The 22,879-nt window shown below is 44.0% G+C and overlaps 1 long non-coding RNA gene across 1 annotated transcript; it reads left to right on the plus strand.

Annotated features, from left to right (window-relative positions):
• The first annotated feature begins 318 nt into the window (after window positions 1–318).
• On the plus strand, window positions 319–6,140 carry LOC308469307. Its single transcript, XR_013982096.1, has 3 exons — window positions 319–381; window positions 4,466–4,537; window positions 5,771–6,140. It is a non-coding gene; the product is annotated as an uncharacterized lncRNA (long non-coding RNA).
• The last annotated feature ends 16,739 nt before the right edge of the window (window positions 6,141–22,879 follow it).

Consider the following 22,879-nt stretch of genomic DNA (forward strand, 5'->3'; position numbering starts at 1 on the left):
TCCAACTCTGCACTTCTGTGATTCTAAGTCTCAGATCAAGTTGGGAAGAAAGAATCCCCAACCCAACATAGGAAACATTAATATAAAGTCAAACCACTAGTTTATTACTCTCAGTAATGTCTACAATGAGTGTCACAGGCTCAGACAAGGTCTTCTCCCAGTCCTACCTAGAGATGCTTGGGGAATAAACAATTTGAAAATCTCACAACATTCAACACTGCCAAGATTTGGTGGAAGTCAAATTTGAATGATTTTAATTCTTCGAACGTTGTCACTAGAATACACCCCATTCTTCTGTTTCCATCTTCCTGTTCTTCTAGGCTATTCCCCAAATAATGTCCTGAACTGTGGCAAGAATAGTCCAAGCTTTTCTCTTCCCAGGTAATAAATCTGTATGGGCTGTGTGTTTTACTCACTATTGCAACCAAATGCACCCCCCTTCATTTTCAGAAAGGTTCCTTTAAGATTCAAGACCCATTCCCACTATCCTTTGTGCTAAATAATTCACAGGTGTGTTAAATGCCTAATTTCTCATTAACTGTTAATGTGACCACAGAAAGGAAATCAAAGTGGTAAATCTGGCTGGGTGCTTGAGCTTTGAATATATGGATTGCAGGGTGATATAACATCTGGAGAGACAAAGAAAGAGTCAGGTACCTGGAATGTCTTAAAGCGTAACCACCAAGCAAGCTAAGATTACCCCCTTTTGGTCCAGAGATGATTTCTGTTTCTTTCAAAGTTCCAAGGCATGTTTACATGACAAACTTAAGCTGGCTTAATAGGCATTCTCCAGACAATCCTCAAGTTTTCTGGAAGGAAGGCTAGGAGAACAGAAAGATCATTACCAGTCCCCAACACAACCTAACTATAAAAAAAAGTCTAGTGATTTTTCAAGAAGGCAGAACTATGACAGTTAAAGTGTTATAAGCTACATAGCTTTTCATGAATGTATCTGTAGTGCTTTAAAGAAGCAACTATTTTTTCTATTTTTTTCCCCAGCAATCCTTAGGGAAGTATTTTCCATTTTATTTACATTGCATTCATTACATAGGAGAAAGCTAATGGGGCCTCCTGCTGCCACCATGCCGCCGGAGCACGATTTCTGTTCTCATCCTGAAGCAAAGTTCTTAACCTGAAGCACTATTTCTGGGTTAGCAGAGTCTGTAATCTGAAGCGTATGTAACCAGAGGTACCACTGTAAATGTAATCAGTGCATGTCAGACAACTATAACAATGTTTGTGAACATTCCATGACACCACAGTAGCTCTGTCAATGGCTATGGAGTTCAAAGAGAGAGAAAAGATGCCACAGTCAACACTGACCCCCCAAGTAGGTATTGTTACCTCCCTACAACTATCACTATTATTACATGTTACAAACAAAGAGATGAGGCTGAGAGTAAGCAGCTGCCCCGAATCCTACCTCAAAGTCCACGAGGGAAGCGAAATCTCAATCCAAATCTGTATCTCACTTAGATCCTCCATTCATGATGCTGATAGCAACCGGGACACACTAGAAAAGGTCTACTATGTATCCACCAGAGAAACGTGCTGCTCAGAAATCACACAGTTCAAAGATGGAGTTATCTATTTATTGGCAGAAACACGATCTGCACAGACTTGGTCAAGTGTTGGGCCTAATGAGCAGAGCAGCTCATTCCGTCCATGAAAATCAGTTGCCAAAAGTCACCGCCTCATCTCCAGGGCTTCCCCTCAAACAATCAGAGACTAGACCTGCAAGCAGCCATCCTCTCCTCCTCCCTTTTCACCCCTCTTCTGGTTCTGGAAGACAAGCAAGGAGGGGAGCTTGTCGCAGCAGGAGGGAGAGACACCCATGACTCTTCAGCAGCATGACTCCTCTCTGCCTCTTGGCCTCCCTCATCCCAGCTTCCTCATCCCATCTGCCTCTGATTCTGGACTTCTTTCTGCCACAGACTCTCCCAGCTCACTAAGCCTGTTACCTCTTCAGCTTCCAACCCTTCCTCCTCCCTCTTCTCCCTCTGACCACTCACTGAGTGGTTAAGAGCGGTAGACTCGTAATCTGGTGGACCGGGTTCGCGTCTCCGCTCCTCCACATGCAGCTGCCGGGTGATCTTGGGCTAATCACACTTCTCTGAAGTCTCTCAGCCCCACTCACCTCACAGAGTGTTTGTTGTGGGGAAGGAAGGGAAAAAGAGATTGTTAGCCGCTTTGAGACTCCTTAGGGTAGTGATAAAGCGGGGTATCAAATCCAAACTCTTCTTCTTCTTCCCCAGACTCTGAGCCTCCTTCCCTTGGGGTTCCCCAGCTGGTTCCTCCCACCATTCCTCTGTGTCCAACCAGTTCAAGACAGTATCTATTAGGAAGCACCTGTCCCTCGAGTGGTTATTTAGAAAATGGATGTATTTGTTGGTCCCTTTGTCAATACCCAAGAATATATATCTGTAGGCTGATCTAGAGTCACCACTGGCTGGAAGTAGAATGTACAAAAGCAAGTCATGCTGAGAAACTTTGTTCATCTCGTTGAAATTCTTTTTAATGTCCTTTGACATTCCTTGGATGTTTCACCTGCATGAGAAACCAGGAATTACCAGCTTTACATCACGTTTCATTTAAGAGAAAATTCAATAGAAATATCCACCCCGCAAACACAAAAGACTTTTTCCCCCCTATTCAAAAATTATTTTCACTTCACTTGAAATTATTCCGGATGTTTTTCTGCAAGGGAATGTAAAGGTTCTTCTCAACATTTCACTTCGGGCACAACTGGGGACCTGTGGCTCCCCAGATGCTGTTCAACTCCAGCCCCCATCAGTCCCAACTAGCATGGTCCAGTCCAACAACATCTGGAGTCACTCCTGCAGCCAGAGACTGGAGAAATACAATGTGAGATGTAACTGGGTCAATGTCTGTGTAGAGATACCATGTGATATGTGTCTTTCTGCACCTTATGCTGGTAAATGTCACTCCTAACCACTGAGGTTACTTGGGCTTCCAGCAACAAAGATGGATCCAGGAGCATGCCCAACCTCTGAACCTTAGTAAATGAATAAATGCTTAAGTCAAGAAAGAACTTAGCATATGAGGTTGAATGTATGTAAATACACCAAAATCTTGAGGGAGAATTTCCTGAAGAAAGAAATTACTGTATTTTTCGCTATATAAGATGCACCAGACCACAAGATGCACCTAGTTTTTGGAGGAGGAAAGCAAGAAAAAAAAATATTCTGAATCTCAGAAGCCAGAACAGCAAGAGGGATCACTGTGCAGTGAAAGCAGCAATCCCTCTTGCTGTTCTGGCTTCTGGGATAGCTGCACAGCCTGCATTCGCTCCATAAGACGCACACACATTTCCCCTTACTTTTTAGGAGGGAAAAAGTGAGTCTTATAGAGCAAAATATACGGTAAATATTATAGCTTAATCTAAGAAGAAATGTAACATAGGGACTTGAATGTTTATAAATACAGTGGTACCTCGGGTTACATACGCTTCAAGTTACATACGCTTCAGGTTACAGACTCTGCTAACCCAGAAATAGTGCTTCAGGTTAAGAACTTTGCTTCAGGATGAGAACAGAAATCATGCTCCAGCGGCATGGCAGCAGCAGGAGGCCCCATTAGCTAAAGTGGTGCTTCAGGTTAAGAACAGTTTCAGGTTAAGAATGGACCTCCAGAACGAATTAAGTACTTAACCCGAGGTACCACTGTATATCAAAACCATGAGAGAGAATTTACTGAAGAAGCCTGAGACTCTTCACGGGCGAAACAGGTGGCAAATGCCGGCACCCTGTCTAACTCTTGTGCCGTTTGATCCAACTTACCTTTGTTGAAATCTACAGGAGCCAAGCTAAAGGAACCTTTAAAGACTGAATCTTCCTTTTGGACACAATTTGAATGAGTTTTCTGTTTGTGGCTTCTGTAGTAGATCTTGTACATAGCTCTCTCAATTTTTGGATTATTAATATAAGATTTAAAACGTCGAATGGTTTTTTAGTGTTTTGTGTGCCGCTTATGTGCTGCTTGCTTTATACTGGTCAACAACCTCTGAACCTTGGCAATTGGCCAGCCTCCCAGACATGGGGTTCACCAACCCACATCTTACCAGTGTTCATTGACCCTCATCCAGTCCTCCACTGTGCCCAGACAAACGTCCACATCATGCACAGCCTCTCCTGGCTCAGATGTTATGGAGGAGTAGAGCTGTGGACCATCAGTGTTTTGATGACATTTTGCCTCTGAGCATTGAGGCTTACTTACATTTCAGTTACAAGCCACTTTTTCACTCCTCCCTTTTCTGCCGCCACATTCTTCTCATCCAAATAAAATGAAAGGCCCAGTTCTATTTAATGCGCGTAAGAGCTGTTCATTACCCTTCTCTTTATGCAAATGAATGCACTGAAAGTTCTGCCTTGGAGTCCATTAATTGCTAATTAATCTCTCTTCCTCCCCCCCCACCAACTATTCACTCTCCCGCTGTCTGCTGAAGAGCTGCTATGAGGCCAGAAATCAGCTTGGAACGGCAGTGAAGAATTCTCCCCCTGGGCATCGTGCCCAGCAGGTAAAGTCTTTGACCCTTCATTGAAAATCCTGACAGTTCAGGACAAGTGTCTCAATAAATGCGGAGGATATTAATGGTCCCTCCACTCCTGACCTGCCACCTAGCAGACACCAGGAGGGCAAGGCCTTAAAGCCAATGGCTGAAAATTACTGCATAATAAACTGATTCTTTTTTTTAAGCTTCTATTATCCCAACAGGGATGGTAAAAATTGGATACAGTGGAAAGATCTTTTCCAGGGATTTTAAGCGTTCTAACTGTCGTCTCCACCCCACCGACAAGGCATGGTGTATGATGCTCTATAGGGGTGAAGGGGGACCTACCATGTGGGAGATGAGCCAGTACCACCCCCTGCTGGATGGGAACAGAAAGGCCCTATCCTGGAATATTTAGTGGAGAATCACTGTTAGCTTGGGGAAGAAAGATCTAAAGCAGGGGTCCCCAAACTAAGGCCCGCAGGCCGGATAAGGCCCGAGGGACTCGTTTATCCGGCCCGCGGCGCCCCCCGCCCCCCACCGACTGCTGCCGCCACCCTCTCTTACCAGCGCTGGACTGCGTGGCTGCCCACTTCCGGGTCAGAGGAGCACCCAAAATAGCTTGTGCACATGCGCAAGCGTTATTTGCGCATGCACAAGCGTTACTGCCGGTGCACATCCGGGTCAGAGGAGGTCTGTGCACATGCACACAAGCTATTTCTGGTGCTCCTCCAACCCAGAAGTGCGGTGGAAATAGTATGTGCGCACACATATGGGCACGCGCTCCCCCGCCCTCCAGCCCGTCGCACAATTGGCACTGGAGACACCAGCCCGAGGCGTGGTAAGTTTGCTGACCCCAGATCTAAAGTTTGGGCACCCATATGCTTCTTGGGCCTTGGAGATAGCATCTGAAGAATCCTCCCACCCCACAAGGTTAGATAGATTACACAATCCTTGTGATTCCTGACATGTTGTGTTCCTTTGTTATTTATTTTCTCATTGTGTTGTCCACCTCAAATCTGCCTCCCATGATAATCTACCAGTGGAATCAGTTGCTATTATTTGAAGCTCCTTTACCGTAAGGTCCCAGGGCAGCTTACAGCAATACAAACAATGATGTAGAATTTCATCAAAGCAATTTACAATCCCAAACAATACATCTCAGATGTCATACATCCGCAGTCCACTGTCCGACAAGCAGTTACTTAAGACTGACAAACTGGAATGCACCGATCCACCTCTCTCTTTCCTGTTGCTTAGGTTGTGTTTTGTACTCAGGACCATTATAGACATCAAAGCTCAAAATACACATGCTCTGCACCAGTTCTGAAGGATGAAGAAGAAGAAGAAGAGGAGGAGGAGGAGGAGGAAGAAGAGGAGGAGAAGAAGAGAAGGAGTTTGGACATGATATCCCGCCTTTCACTCCCCTTAAGGAGTCTCAAAGCAGCTAACAATCTCCTTTCCCTTCCTTCCCCACAACAAACACTCTGTGAGGTGATTGAGGCTGAGAGACTTCAGAGAAGTGTGACTAGCCCAAGGTCACCCAGCAGCTGCATGTGGAGGAGCGGGGAAGCGAACCCGGTTCACCAGATTATGAGTCCACCGCTCTTAACCACTACACCACACTGGCTCCCAATGCTGACAACCCCCTTGATGTCCTGGTTCATACATGCATTTGTACTACACGACGCCTGCAGTAAGAAGTGATGGCTTTCATGTGTGAATGAGCTCCAACAGGTACAATGCTGCAGTAGTTAACCTTGATGTTGCCACAGACACAATACTTTCCAAGGATGCCACTCCATGCCCAAGACACGGTCCTTCATGCTATAACCCTATTTCCCTAACACACATTTGCATTCCCATGTACTAAAGCTAAAATTCCTGTTTACAGTTCCTTGGTGGTGCTAGTGGAGACTCCATTGAACACAGCAGGTCTTACCTCTGAGGAAACAGCCATAAAATGCAGCTGCATGGGTTTTTGCATGTGAGGCTTGAAGCGCATTTGAGCCTGTTTCAGATTATATATGTTGGGGTAGCCAACATGGCGCTCTCCAGCGCTGCAGGCTTCCATCATCCCAAACCACATAGCCAATGATCAGGAGGATTGATGGGAGTGGTAGTCCAACAATATATTTAGTATTATTTTTTACTAATTTTTTCAAACATTTTTACAATAATCTACACATCAAATAATTACACAGTTTCATAAATTGACTTCCCACCCCAACTTCCACATTGTTTTTACTCAAATCTTTTCTACTGCATTCTATCTTTTTCTACAGTTATTTTAGCATTTCTCTTCCACTGCTTTTATCTTGAATCCTGCCCCTGGTTTCATTTGACTATAGTATTTTGAACAAATATTCCACGAAAGTCCTCCATTCTTCTTTAAAAAGTTCATCATTTTGATCTCTTAATTTCACTCTCAGCTTCACCATTTCTGCATAGTCCATTGCTTTCAAAAGCCACTCTTCCTACATTGGGAATAGTCTAACAATATCTGGAGTGTACCACACCCCTGATATTTGTTAACGTTTGTACCAGTATCTCTGATATTTGTTAATAACATCACTTTTTCCCATGGGAAAGAACTAAAAAGGAAGAACATTTGTTACACAAAGCCACTTCCGTGCTGGCAAGGAGATGGAGTTGGGGGCTTCACGCCCCTTCCCCACACATGTGGGGGCTGGCTCCAGCCCCCGCGATAACAAGGGAATCCCCGTTCTCCTCATAGCCCGAGCCTTTAACCCGGCTGCAGCCGAGGCCCCTCCTCTTTCCTTCCCTACAGCTGACACGGCATTGGTGGGGTACAGTCCTATTGTTATTTGGGGGGGGGGGAGGTGGGAACTCGCCACGCAAATTAGCTGCTGCCCAATTCAAGTTTTATATTCCAACTGAAACCGAGTTGAAAAAATTGTTTCAGTCATCACACATGAAGTTACTTTAGAAAGGGGATGGGGAATCTCCAGGCCTTGTGAAAATCCAACTCCCATCAACCCTCATCATTGGCCATGTTGGCTTGGCTGATGTTGGAGTCCAACAACATCTGGAGCTTCATAGGTTCCCTGTCCCTGCTATAGGACTACAGCCATGGGGAAAGCAAAATGTGGGAATAGAACCATGGGTGGAAACTTCCTCCTAAATGGGGCTCTGCTCTCAAAACTGGAGATTACCACCAATCCCCTCTTTAACTTTTATTCATTGATATAAGTCTAGGTGCAGAGCTGAGCGTCTGAGTTGTAGCTGGTGAATAAAGCACACATGGCATTCCCATAATGATCGTGCATTGTAGCCCCAGTCTATTAAGAAAAGAGCAATCTCAATTAATCATTTAATTCTTAATAAAGTATTTATAAATGTCACCTCCATTCTCGCTTTCACCCAAGCCCAGTGTTTGTAATATAATATTCCTTTGCAATCACAGCAGAGTGTGTTGGCATATTATAGGCTACGGGGAAAGGGTACTTTGGGGAGTGAGTGGGGATCAAAAGGAAAAGAATTGTGGGTGGGGGACTCTTGAATTTTAATAATGAATGCGAGTGGAAAGTGTACAGTAATAGTGAGGGGCAAACTACACATTACACATAAATGCAAGTAGTGAAATCCGAACTTTCTTTCTTTCTTTCTGAAAAGAAAAGGATCTTTGGAAAATGTTAATGATGTTTGTTAACAGAGAAGTGGCAAGGGGAGGGAGCCACCACACCCAGCTCCAATTATCCAGATGAAAACAGCTTTCTCTCCAGTACAGTCCAATATGTACAAAAGTGCATGTATGAAGGGGGGAATGTGCATAAGAGCCATATATGTTAGTGAAAACAACACATAAACATGCATTAGATATGGGAAAACTGAGTGCAAAGATGTGCATATTAGTGAAGATCACACACGAAAATGTGTTTATTAAGTGAAATTTGCGCTGAAATGCTGATGAATTTTCTTTTTAAATAATTTTTTATTAAGTGTTTGGGAAAAATTGTACATATAAAACAAAACCATTTCAAACATTAAAATACAGAGTTCTTTCAAACTCTTAGACCTCTTTCCCTCGCTCCAAGGGTTCCATCTTTAAGATTAAATTTACTGCATCTTTTACCCCTATCTATCTATTATATAACCGTAATTACCATAAAAAATTCACATTACAAGGATTTCGTGAGGATTAAAAAAACAACAATAAGTTCACAAGTTTCTTTGGGAATGTGGAGAACTAAATTTAAGATTGGAAAAATGAGAAACTTAGAGAACCAAAATGGATAAATCCACCCATAGCTGCCTTTGACTAATATTTCTGGCACATTAGGGAAAGAAGTTCAAACCATCTACATGAAAGGTTGTTACAGTTCCACAAAATCCTTTCACAAAGTCTAAGGCAAGGTTTGGACTTTATGAACAGACAGGTGGAATGGACACCATTACACAGATGGACCTTATTCATGAACTGACTATAGAATGATCTGATCCACTGAGTCTTGTGCTTTCTTCGTTTGTTGAACTTTATGAGTTACTTCTTTTGAAATTTACAATCTGATACTATGAATAGTATATCTTATTCATCTAAGAACACAGCCGGTTACGTCTCATGTGTTTATTGAGTATGCTTTACGTGACCATAGGTTGGTTTGTTGTTGCTTTGTCTGGTACTTCTCTGCATTAAACCTATGCCTGTACAGATAGAGTAGGATCTCTGGTGGGATCCAGATGTGTCCTTCCATGAACAGAAGGACTCCTTCAGTTAACAGAAGGGCTTCTGATCTGGCAGGGACTCCTATTGAACGAAACCAGGGATGGGGGAGGATTTCCTCCCAACCTTCCAGAGCCGCTTCTAAGACAGCTACAGAGGAAGGAAGAATTGGCTTTTTAAAAACAAAACAAAACAACTCATTTTCCTTCCTTCCTCTAGCAGCTGGAGCATTCCATGAGCCAAATCCTGCTCCTGGTAAGTCTGGATCCAGGCCATCACATAGGTATGGAAGTTCCTTTTCCTGGAGGGAACTCTTCTTGCAAAGGTGACTTGCAACAATGTACACCTAATTTTAAAATTACCAATGCCCATGAGATACAATGACACAGCTCAGAAAGCATATGAAAGCAAGCAAGGATACCTAGGCTGAAAATGAATCCTCAAAGGCCTTGCTTGGGGAGGTTTCCACAGTTCCTCCAGAGAGTCTATAGTAATGAAAAACGAAAACCATCAAAGATGGCTTTGTTCGTTTTTTGAGAAATTGAGTGCACATGGACGGAACTGTATGTGCATGACTGGTAAGGCCCTGTTCTGCTTCTTCAGAACCTGTAGGTGAAGTGGCTTATTTTGAACTGTGAAAAAATAAGTCACCTTGCCAGCAAGCATACAGAAGTTTCCAGCCTACAAAATGTATCATGAATCAGTTGGATGGAGAGCTCCATCCTTTCTCCAGCAGCTCATTGCCTTTTCTCTGCTGGATTCAAAATCCCGTTGACTACCACCCTGTTTGGTTTCTGTACTGAGCACTGAGGTGGGATAGAAATTTGCGTTACTTCTGTGCCAGCCGGCTCACTTCTCTGCTCACTTCTCTCCTATGGATACCTGGCAAGTGCTGAAATGCAAAAACACCGATTGCATGCTGGACACTGTTCATTTATTTATTTAGAATAGTTCTAAGCTTCACCTTCATCCAAAGCATAGATTCTAGACCGGTGTACATCCTATGCCCTTTTTAAATGCTGTGGGTTTTTTGTGGTTGGGGGGTGATTATTGGGTTGTTTTAATTTTGATTATGTATTTTATGGTTTTATATTTTGATTTTATTTTGTGAACTGCCCTGAGACCTCCGCGTATAGGGCGGTATATAAATTCAAATAAATAAATAACACGCTATGGGACCTTAGAGCAGAACATGTATGTTAAGGTATAATCCCTATTTTGACTTCAGATCTTGTAACCAAAGGGTGCGGCTAAGAAGGTCTCTCCACTGTCATTGAAAGAACAAAAGTGAATGCCAGTGCACCCTTCCTCCTGTGTCCCATTGTACCTCTCAAGACATTCCTAGATGTCGCTGAGTTGCAGCTATAGCATACAGGTGAACCTGTGGCCCTTCAGAGCCTGTTGAACTCAAACTCACATCAGTCTCAGGTTTGGGATGATTTGAGTGCTGCAACTCTGAGTAAGCCCTTTCTGTTTCAGTAACCATGTTCTGGTTTTGCCCCCTGGAACTGGTACACCTGGAGGGCAACAGGTGACCCATATCGGCAGAACTTAACTACTATATGTGCACCACTTTTGAAAAAGCTCCTCTTTAGTGTGGAGTAGACAGCAAGCAGTTAGGCAATGAAAGCAGTCTGGGCAACTGGATATCACTTGAATATCAATGCATGGATTCACTTCTCCACTCACAGCTCTCCATACTCCATATATTTGACTAGCCAGGGAAACATATAAGCAACATGCTGAACTCTAATGCATGAAGGGGTTAAGACCATAGAGTAAGTTGTCCTGTTAGACTTATCTAGGTCACTCCCCCTCACATTGGGAGGAAGGGTTACTAAACTCTTTGTTCTCTCACTTTCCACCATTTTTTCTATCATGTGATGCTGACCCGGAAGGATGTCTGGGCTGACTGCTCCAAGCTTAAACAGTGTGGCTTTAGCCAGCCATCTTTGTCTTTCTATGCAAATAATTTAGAAACATTTACCAATTTTGAAACTAAAGCTACACTGTGTGTCTTTCCTTGCTGCTGTATGAAAAAGCGTATGAACCTGACCTTTGAAGAGCTTTTAAGTAAACCCTTTTAAACTTACCAAACATGTCAGCTGTTTCAATGCTAAAGGAAGTGGGAGCTTCGGAAGTGACTTGGAAGGGGATATTTTAAAGGTGTAACAGCCTACATAATTTCACACTTTACTTTACTGCATGTTTTGTGATTTTAAAGCAGGGGGTTTCTCATCAAAGAGTACTTGCCCCAAACCTGGACACTAGGTATCCAGGGAAGTCTCATTTTATTCCCCAACCAAATTAATAAGATACCCAGCAACAACCATGTTCCTAAAGCTCAGCATGTATAGGTCTGGTCAGTGAATGGGTGGGTGGGTGACTGCCTGGGGACCACATGCTGATTTGACTTCCCTGCTGGAAGAAAGGCATGGCATAAAAGTAAGAATATAAACAACCACAAATCTCCATCTGCAAACATTTTATTATGGGTGGGCAAGGCCCTGATGGAAACATCTGCTGCTTGTTGTCTTTCTGTTCAATCATAGTCTCGCTCGTACCTGTATGTAAGAAAAAAGACCAATTTTCATCTCTGCCTAAAAGCAAAAAAATAAAAAAAAATTACCACTGTCTTCCACAGGGAGGTGCCGACTGCAAGTTAACCAGCCACGCCGTTGTTAAAATTGGCAAGGGTTTGTCTTCTTTATGGGCTAGTCGGATCTGACAAGGGTTGCCACGGCAACCAGATGTGCAATAGCTTGAAAAATGTGGGAGAGAGGTAAGTGGAGCAGAGGTAGAAGATTTTTCAGGACAAGCTAGCCCCACATTTGCCAAAGGATAAGGGGTAAATTGTACATGTATTTGTTGAAAAGCATTTGCGATGCTGGCATTCCTTTATTTCTAGCACGAAGCAAAAAATCCACAAGTGCCACACTATTTACTTAAGGTTCAAAGATGCTTTGTGGAGCTTTCCTTGCCACCTGCTTCCACCTAACTTTGCCAAATGCCTGGAAAACAACTGTCTTGCTCCTTGTCTCTAACAGCAGCTTGATCTACAGATATATAGACGATGAGCTTTCTCACCAGCTAATGTTTGTAGATCTAGCTGATGTGAAGGACACAGAAGCAGTGGCTGGTAAAATCACTGGCAGTCCTGCTTCTGAGTAGAGTTGTGTCCATCCCCCCCTTTCTGGGCCTTTAGCATGCAAAAATTCAGCAGGTGTGAAGCTTTTCCTGGCATGGATCAAAGTGGTAGAAAGAGCTTTCCTCTATTGTTTTAAAGTCTCAGTCTGCTGTTTAAGATGCGCAGGATCAAGGCTGGGTATAAGAGTAGCAACCCTATTTCTTTTGACCATGATGGGAATGAATTCCCGGCACGCGTTCTATGAAGGTTACATGGAGGCCAATGTCACACCACGTACACAAAACTCTGCACAGATTGGCATTTTGCAAGCTCTTGACCCACAGAGCAGACAAAGCAGGCAGCTATCTCAGACAGCAGCGTTCAAAAGGTGGGCACTAGCAACAACTGAATTTGTCCATTTCAGTTTCTCCTTTTTCCAATCTTGGCTTGAGTTCCCCACATTTCCACAGCAACTTGGGGGTTTCTTTTTTTTTAAATAGCTTTTTTGTACCTGTTGCTTCCTCAGGTACACTTACAGCTAAAGGGACCCCTGACCATTAGGTCCAGTCATGACCGACTTTGGGGTTGCGCGCTCATCTCGCTCTATAGGCCAAGGGAGCCGGCGTTTGTCCGCAGACAACTTCTGGGTCATGTGGCCAGCATGACTAAGCCGCTTCTGGCGAACCAGAGCAGCACACGGAAATGCCGTTTACCTTCCCGCCGGAGCGGTACCTATTTATCTACTTGCACTTTGACGTGCTTTCGAACTGCTAGGTTGGAGGGAGCAGGGACTGAGCAATGGGAGCTCACCCCGTCGCAGGGATTCGAACTGCCGACCTTCTGATCGGCAAGTCCTATGCTCTGTGGTTTAACCCACAGCACCACCCGTGTCCCTTAGGCCACAACAAAATCCTAGGGTTGGAAGGGACTTCAAAGATTATCTGGTCAAATTCCTTGTGCAAAAAAACCCCACTGCTACAACATTCCTCCTAGGTGACCATCCAGCCTCTACTTAAAAACCTCGAATGAACTACCTGCCTTTTGAAACAGTATGTCCCATTGTCCAACAGATTCCACTGTCCAGGCGTCCTTCCTAATGCTTCGTCTAAGGACCTTTTCTTGTAATTCTGAGCCCAGTGGCTTGGGTCCTTACCTCTGGAGCAGAGAGGAACCTTTTCATCCCCAAATGGCGCATGGACAGCCTTCAAGGACAGCATGGCAGTAGCAGGTGGGGCCAGAGGTAAATCGTAGGTGAAGCAGTGAATGTGACTCACCTTTGTATAAGAGGCTACAGGCTACATCCACCTAGGCAAAAGTCAGAGGTTTCGGCACATCCACCCATCTGTTCATCTTCCACCCATGCAAACAAAAGGCAGGACCACAATTGAAGGGCATAAACAGCCTGGCAAAAGCACTCAAAGTGGGCCATTGAGGGGCTTGGTGAGAGAGTCCTTGCTGGATATAGAGAAGCATGGGGCATCACACTAGCCCTCCAGGCTTGAGGTTCACCAGCACCACCTCTGCTCTGCAGCAAAAAAAAAAAAAGCAAATTTGCTCCATCGCCTATTTAACAGTCCTTCAAATAGTGGAAGTTGGCAATCCTATCACCTCTTTATCATCTCCTCTTCTCCAGGCTAAAATGTGCCCAATGCTTTCCTCTGAGTCATACAATGTCTGCACAGTAGGACTTTTTAAAAACCATCATGGAAAGCATGTCATAAGCAAGAGTCAGCCAGTACGTAATACTTTCTCGTGACTGACCATGATGCTGGATCTCATCTAGGGATGAGGGAGAAATTTGATTCAGTTCATGTTCAAAGATGAACATACCTAATTTGTACTTCCCGAAACAATACGAGAGTAAAAACACAGCCAACCTTCAAAATTCACCCTTCTCCAGATTTCTTCAGCTGAGTAATGTGTACAAAGATGCATATACTAGGGTGACGTGTGCATATATTAGTGAAAATAACATTATATTTAGGGAAATTTTGCTAGCATGTTAGGCAAAACTGCATAGAAGTATGTATATATTCAGAGAAATGCACACTAAAATGCAGATGAATTCTCATGAGAATATATATATATATATATCTGTAATGAACTGATGTGCAAATGTGGAGAACTGAATTTAAGATTGGAAATATGCGAAGTTGAAAATGATAGATTTGCCCATCTCTAGTCTCATCTGTATGAAATAGAGAAAGAACAGAGAGTAAAGAACTCATAGTGCAAATCCTAATTTTTTGAGCGAGGGAAGTGTTGTATTTTTTCGTAGCAGAGGACTCTGACTCTGACTAGATGCCTGCTTCCATTAGAGTCATGCAGAGGGGAATAGGATTGGCTCATGAGCTGTTCAAGCACGCCAGTGCAAGTAGATAAATAGGTACTGCTGCGGTGGGAAGGTAAACAACGTTTTTGTGTGCTCTGGTTTCCAGCACGGTGTCCCGTCGCGCCAGAAGCAGTTTAGTCCTGCTGGCCACATGACCCGGAAAGCTGTCTGTGGACAAACGCCAGATCCCTCAGCCTGAAAGCGAGATGAGCGCCTCAACCCAAGAGTCACCTTTGACTGCACTTAACCATCCAGGGGTCCTTTACCTTTTACCTTACCTTACAGTTGATAGTTGCAGGGGAGTAAAAAGAATTTACTTTTCTCCCATAGGTAACTTTTGTTTGTGGATCTTGGGCACTGATTAAATAGTGTTATAGGGGCCCAAGGTGCTACTGCAATCTTCTTCTTCTTCTTTCTCTCTCCCCCCCCCCCCGCCGCCTTCTTCAAATCCATTCCCCAAAGCACTAGGATTTAAGAAGCCTGGTCTTTTTTTCCTGTCTGATTACAAGCTTGACTGTCAGCTGCAACAGAACACTCCCTCCTCCATCTCCCCATCCTTACATTTTGGTCCATCTTCCCCACTCACCTCACCTAACCTGGCAAGCTTAGAGGCATTACTTTTGCTTTTAGCAGACACCTCTATTGATCTCTACAGTGGTATCTCGGGTTAAGTACTTAATTCGTTCCGAAGGTCCGTTCTTAACGTGAAACTGTTCTTAACCTGAGGTACCACTTCAGCTATTGGGGCCTCCTGCTGCTGCCACCGCGCCACTGGAGCATGATTTCTGTTCTCATCCTGAAGCAAAGTTCTTAACCTGAGGTAATATTTCTGGGTTAGTGGAGTTTGTAACCTGAAGCGTATGTAACCTGAAGCATATGTAACCCGAGGTACCACTGTATTTGCCTTGGATGAGCCCAGAAAATCTCTGAAGCGCCCCACCAGCATGAATCCAAACCAACTGTACACCCCTAGCAAGCAAGACATTATTTTCTGCATATCCTTATATAAATTTTGGCTTCAAAAAACATTCCTACATACCAGACTTCTGATAAATGAACAAAAAGAAGAGAGGCTTGGTGTGTGATGATTATTATTATTATTACTATTACTATTATTTAATAATGAGGGTTTTTTGGCCAATTGGCAACTCTCCACCACAGTCAAATCCATATCAGCAGTAAGTTCCATTGGATTCCTTGGGACTTTCTCCCAAGTAACCAAGTACAGGATAGTAGCTTCAATTTTGTTATATTGGGCTTAGAGGTATTGGGGCAGTAAAAAAAAAAAATGTTGGCTTTCTTGCTTGCTGAATAAAAATAAAAATAATACAGACATTTGGAACAGGACAAAGGTGTTTGTTTCATTCATCGCTCTTTCTACCCCAAACAATATCCAAATTGTACCTGTGGGCAATCACATGGCCACATTCAACAGAGCAAATTTTGAATGCAATAATCTTGAGGAAAGTCCCATCTTGTTTCAATTATTATGCTTTCAGTGCTTAGGATAAAAAAAAGGGGGGTGGCCTTTCTACTACCTTGAAAGAAAAAGCCCTTTCAGACTGGTGTGTGTGTGTGTATTACCACTGATGCAATAATAGTGCCTTAATGGTGGAATTGGGGATGCGGGACTTGACAATCAGAAGGTCAGCGGTTCGAATCCCCGCGACGGGGTGAGCTCCCGTTGCTCGGTCCCTGCTCCTGCCAACCTAGCAGTTCAAAAGCACGTCAAAGAGCGAGTAGATAAATAGGTACCGGTCCGGCAGGAAGGTAAACAGCGTTTCCGTGTGCTGCTCTGGGTCACCAGAAGCAGCTTAGTCATGCTGGCCACATGACCCGGAAGCTGTACGGCGGCTCCCTCGGCCAATAAAGCAAGATGAGTACCGCAACCCCAGAGTTGGTCATGACTGGACCTAATGGCCAGGGGTCCCTTTACCCTTTAATGGTGGAATTATAATGGACCATCTGCACATCGTTCCATTTTGTAAGTTGTTCTGTTGGGCTTCCTGAATGATCCTGCCACCCTGAAGAGGCAGCCCAAAATATGAACCAGAACATTTGTAGAAGAGTTTTAAGATTTCAGAAGGAAGCTACAGGACATGCACTAACTGGAAACAATGCAGTACACCCCCCCCCCAAAAAAAATGGTTGCAAGCTGAAATGGTATTAAAAGAAGAATCACATATAAGCACCACAGTATCAACATGAGCACAAATCATCATGAAAGCACAAAAAAGGACATCCATAGGGCGTCAAAAGTGTAGCCCAAATAAGAAACCAATATGCAAATATTACCCACACAATCCCACAATGCAAAACTGCTAATGCATAGCAGGCTCAGCGTGGAAATATGAAAGTGGTTTAAGTTGAATCTCATCAGGGTGTAAAAACCAAGTTGACAAAAATTTAGCTTGGTTGCAAAGGAAGTCTTAGCATAGGGTCACTTCTGTCATGTCCTTCTGTCCAGAACTTCAGGTTATGGAAGCTGATGGGCCTACATCCACTGATTGTAATCTAGCCTTTGCTTTAAAGGGAAAATAAAAAGGCATTGCAGCAGTGGAGTTCCTAGCCCATAACTTTTCGCTCCCCACCCACACAAGCACACAACAACAAAGGAAATGAAACAGGCTCCACACCCACTGCTACCCCTCAGGAAATTGCAGATTCCATCCACGCAGCCGCCTCCTTCGCCCTGGACTCCAGTCCTGGTGTGTGCGCAAGGCCCGTTGGTTGCCATGGCAACAGAGGGAGAATGGCTTGGGTCTCTGTTTCCAATTTAATATCAAATAAGCCTTAACGTGCAGTTTATGAAACATGTTGAGGGGGAGAGACGAGGGGGGTGGGTTTGGATCCCGGGAGCCAAGCTGCCAGCTAGGAAAAGGCTCTCTATGCCGCAGTGGAGAAACTTTAAAGCCAAGTGTCCAGTAATTGTAAGCATAATTATTTGGGGATCCCAAATCCCCAGCTTTGCCGAAGTTGGCTTTTGGGCTGATGTCTCCTGATGATCCACATTGCTCTAGATTTCTCTTGCAAAAAGAGATGCTTTGCATATCCCCCAGCAGGAAGATGTACATACAAGCTGTCCCATCAACTGGGAGTTTGTGTCTTGCCCAGCAAGGGAGCTGCAAATGTTTCACACCAGACTGTATCATTTGGAAAAATGGGAAGCACACAATGAAACCATGCTTCCTGGTTCCTTTCATGTGACTGTCTCATCCCAAGCCATTCTTTTGCTGAAGCATATGGGCTTGGAAGGAAATCACATTGAAATCAATGGCTGGGGAAATGAGTTTAGTAGTAGGATGTTTGGTTTTCAGAAGCCAGCAAAATAAATCCACTCAGAATAGTAATCAGCCACTCAGTGCACTTTAACCCCTTTCTTCTTGTGTATGCACTGTTACAAGGGACGTGGGTGGCGCTGTGGGTTAAACCACAGAGCCTAGAACTTGCCGATCAGAAGGTCGGCGGTTCGAATCCCTGCAACGGGGTGAGCTCCTGTTGCTCGGTCCCAGCTCCTGCCAACCTAGCAGTTCAAAAGCATGTCAAAGTGCAAGTAGATAAATAGGTACCACTCCGGCGGGAAGGTAAACGGCGTTTCCGTGTGCTGCTCATCTTGCTTTCAGGCCGAGGGAGCCGGCGTTTGTCCACAGACAGCTTTCCGGGTCATGTAGCCAGCATGACTAAACCACTTCTGGCACAACAGATCACTGTGACGGAACCCAGAGCACACAGAAACGCCGTTTACCTTCCCGCCACAGCAGTACCTATTTATCTACTTGCACTGGCGTGCTTTCGAACTGCTAGGTTGGCAGGAGCTGGGACAAAGCAATGGGAGCTCACTCCATCTGCAGGATTTGAACCACAGACCTTCTGATCGGCAAGCCCAAGAGGCTCAGTGGTTTAGAGCACAGCGCAACTGCCTCCCACACCAGCTCTGAGGTAGGATTTTAATATGAATGCTGACTAGAGTATTCAGCTGAGGTAATGAAAAAGGGGGGAAGTTCCTGATATGGTGGGCATGCCTTAAGTTTTTAAGTGTAAAGTGTTCTTACCCTATACACACACAATTAAGTTACACATGGGGAAAGGTACTGAGATTGTGCCAGGTGGCCCTACAGACACACCATGACCTCTGCACATTGATCCCACATGCCCAACATTTATATATTGGACATCATGCTTTCAAAGGGCCCAGTGCCTCTTGACACCATTGACCATAGGCCCAAAACATGCTACATGTACGCTCCAAATTTGCAACATGTAGACTATGGAATTTGGGTCAGTACGTAGAGCACTCTACACAAATGTGTTGCATCGTGCATGGAAACCAAGCATTCTCAGGAGAAGATGTGGACAGCAACCTCCCACCCACTATGGGAAGAATATTCAGGCCATTGTGAAAGCACAGACACGCATCCTGTCCGGTCACTATGGCAGTGTGGGATGTTGAGGGTCGTACGGTTAGGACACAGTCAAAATTATGTAACGCGGTTCTGTGTAAATGCCCACAAAACAACAACATGAGCTGTTGCACAAAGTTGAGAAACTTTCAAAACTGAAGAAATTGAAAAAGTTTCCAGTTAATTTTGTTTTTGAAAGTCAACCTGGAGCAGTCTTGGCGCTTCCCCTTGTAAAACTCAGCAAGGAGGAGCATAGAGATGAAACTAGAATGAGCTAACATTGACTCCATGTATTATTTGGGTTCCCTGCCTTCCGCCCCACCTGTCCAAATGGGGACCAGCCACCACTGGCCGGAGGTGGGACTGTTCCCAGCAGGAAGCAGACAGGAAGCATAAAGAAAGTGGGAATCATGTTTGGGGTTATCAGTTCTTATAATTCTCTGGGAATGTTGAAATGGTATATTCTCTGGATCAGAGGTGGCCCTCCAGATGATGTTGGCCAGTATTGAGGGCTGATGGAAGTTGTAGTCCAACAACACTGGGAGGGCCATAGACAGGGGAGACTGGTCCATTGGGGCAGCTGGGGCGCTGCCGAACCTAGATCAGCCTGCCCTCAGCCAGTCCCTACCTATCTGCCTCCTTACAACCATCTCCAACTCCTCGAAAGATTTCATCAATGGTGCCTCCAAAAAATTTTTACACATCACTTGGGAAGACAGGAGAACTAATATCAGTGTACTGGAAGAAGCAAAGATCACCAGTGTTGAAGCAATGATTCTTCAACATCAACTTCGTTGGACTAGTCATGTTGTGCGGATGCCTGATGATCATCTTCCAAAGCAACTACTCTATTCCAAACTTAAAAATGGAAAGCGTAATGCTGGTGGTCAACAAAAGAGGTTTAATGACTGTCTCGTGGCAAATCTTTAAAAATGTAGTATAAACACTGACAACTGGGAAACGCTGGCCTGCGAACGCTCCAGTTGGAGAACAGCCTTTATCAAAGGTGTCACAGGCTTTGGAGACACTCGAAGTCAGGAAGCAAGGGAGAAACGTGCTAGGAGGAAGGCACGCTTGGCAAATCCACACCGTGATCAACTCCTGCCCGGAAACCGATGTCCCCACTGTGGAAGGACGTGTGGATCTAGAATTGGCCTCCACAGTCACTTACGGACCCACTATTAAAACTGTGTTTATGGAAGACAGTCTTACTCTACTACTAGTAATTGCTGAAGAAGTATTGTAGAGTTGGAAGGGACCCAAGAGTCATCTAGTCCAACCCCCTGCAATGCAGGAATCTCAGCTAAAGCATCCATGACAGATGGCCATCTAACCTTTGCTTTAAAACCTCCGAGGAAGAAGAGTCCACAACCTCTCAAGAGAGTCCGTTCCACTGTCAAACAGCTTTTGCTGTCAGAAAATTCTTCCTGGTGTTTAGCCTTTCTTGTAATTTGAAGCCACTGGTTTGGGTCCTACCTTCCTGAGCTGCTTCCTCTTCCATGTGACAGCTCTTTAGATATTTGAAGATGGCTATCATATCTGCTCTCAGTCTCCTCTTATCCAGGCTAAGCATATGCAACTCCCTCAACCATTCCTCATAAAACTTGGTTTCTAGATCCTTGATCGTATTAGCCGCCCTCCTCTGCACACATTCCAGTTTGTCAATGTCCTTCTTCAGTTGTGGTGCCCAGAACTGGATACGGTACTCCTGGTGTGGTCTCACCAAGGCAGAATAGAGCAGTACTATTACTTCTTTCCTGCTCCTTAGTCCCATGGGTGCCCCTTGTAGAACTCAGCAGGGAGGAGGATGAGCTGAGGGGCTCTCTGTGGGAGTGTCTCCACAAAGTCCAGTTAGTAAAGACCTGTGGACCTGTGGAACTCATGGATAAGCAGGTGAAAGTGGAGAACAAAGGAACCCTTAACAAACCACAGTTACTAGATTCTTTGGAGGAAGCCATGTGCTTTAAATGTGCATTCAATGTGCTTTAAATTATCTGCCTTTGATCTGGGATGGGGGGTGGGGAGAAATGTTATCTTCAAAGTTTAATTCCCAGCTCACTTAATCAGCAAGACTTTGCTTTATGAACCAGGTTGTAGCGGATCAGCACTCAAGGTGTGGACATACTATTGATTCACATATTGGTAGCATGAGCTTTTCTTTCTTTCTTTTTCCTACCCCTTTCTTAATCGTACTAAATGTTCCCTTTATGCCAATGTTTCCAGGGACCAGTTTACACCAGCTCCACACCTCTTGACCAGCAACAGTTAATATAGGTCCCAAAATGTATGTAAATATAGTTGTGGATTATTCCGCAGACACCCATGCACGCAGAGGCCCACACATATATTACACACCCACACAACTCGTATTGCTTTGCCCTTATCAACAGTGAATTGCATCTGCTATTTCATTGCCTGCTTCCTACCGGCGTCATGAAATCCTCCAGCTTTATGCCTCAAAATACATTTATCCTGGGCTATAGAGTTTAGAGTACACACATAAAATGATTAATTTATATTCTTAGGGCGAATGCATTCAATATTTATGTGTATAGTAACTGTAATTGTATAGAACCTAGCTTAATTACAATAAATAAATGTTACTTATTATTACTGTTATTCCCTGGACTCCAGAGTGTGATTAAAGCAGGATACAAATGCAGATCTACTGGTAGTTTCTTAAAGCGAGACAGGCAATTTTTGTCACCACTTGCTTTACATTTAATTACAGGCTCAGGGAGAGTGCAAAGCTGGTTCAACACAACAGTTTTGACAGGGAGAAGTTTTCGTTGTTGATCAGTGGCTGCTGAACAGAGCTGGCCTGGGGCATTTTGCTGCCTGAAGTTCAGCCTCCCCACTCCCACCCTATCCCATCCCATAGCATCACAGAAGCCGATGAGACCAGCAGCTGAATTTTACTTCAGCACTGGTGATGGGACAGCATCTTCTGCCACAACTGAAGACGGTAGCCAAAATTATGGATGGCATGGAGAACTTGGATAAAGAAAAGTATAATAACACTGGACCTCATGGAAGATGAGTTGGAAGATTCAGAACAGATAGAAGAAAATAACTTTTTCTCCCCCCCCCCTTTTTTTCTTTTTTATTGATACCGCAAGAAAAAAGAGAAAACACAAATAGCAAATTACAAACAGAATTTCCATTAACAAACAATAAAACATAAATTGGTCTTAACACTAAAGACCCAACCTCCCGTTTATTCCATATTTCGATTTCATATTACTTATTCCAATATACACTTTTATCGTAATTAAACCTTTTCTTAGTATATCTTAATTCTTATATCTGCCTTACAACTATTACTGAAGTTCCTTGAATGCTGCAACAGAGTTTAAACTACCATATTTATATTTCAAATATTCTTTGAATACCTCCCATTTTGAAACAAATTCCTGGTTTGATTTATTCTTTATTTTTTCAGATAGACCGTCTAATTCGGCATATTCTGTCAGCTTTTGGATCCAATCTTGTATAGAGGGAGAAGAAAGTAACTTTTTCATGCATCACATAGCTAAAACAAGCAGGGTGCTCTTGTGCTTGGGTCCTAGTTGCAGGTTTTCTGCAGGCATCTGAGAACATGTGAGAACAGGATGTTGACCAGATGGGTTCTTCTTCTTCTCCTTGTGTGCGGTTATACCAACTTGCACATTATGTTCTTATTAGGGAGCACAGGGCAGGCCACAGGGCCCACACAACTCTATCTCTAATACCTTGTCACCACATCCTGCCCTCACCATCACCACATCTGCTGCCTGAGGCAGCTGCCCCTCTTTGCCTAATAATAATAATAATAATAATAATAATA

Source organism: Podarcis pityusensis, assembly GCF_964106645.2.
Source record: "Podarcis pityusensis genome assembly, chromosome: 2".
Lineage (NCBI taxonomy): Eukaryota > Metazoa > Chordata > Lepidosauria > Squamata > Lacertidae > Podarcis > Podarcis pityusensis.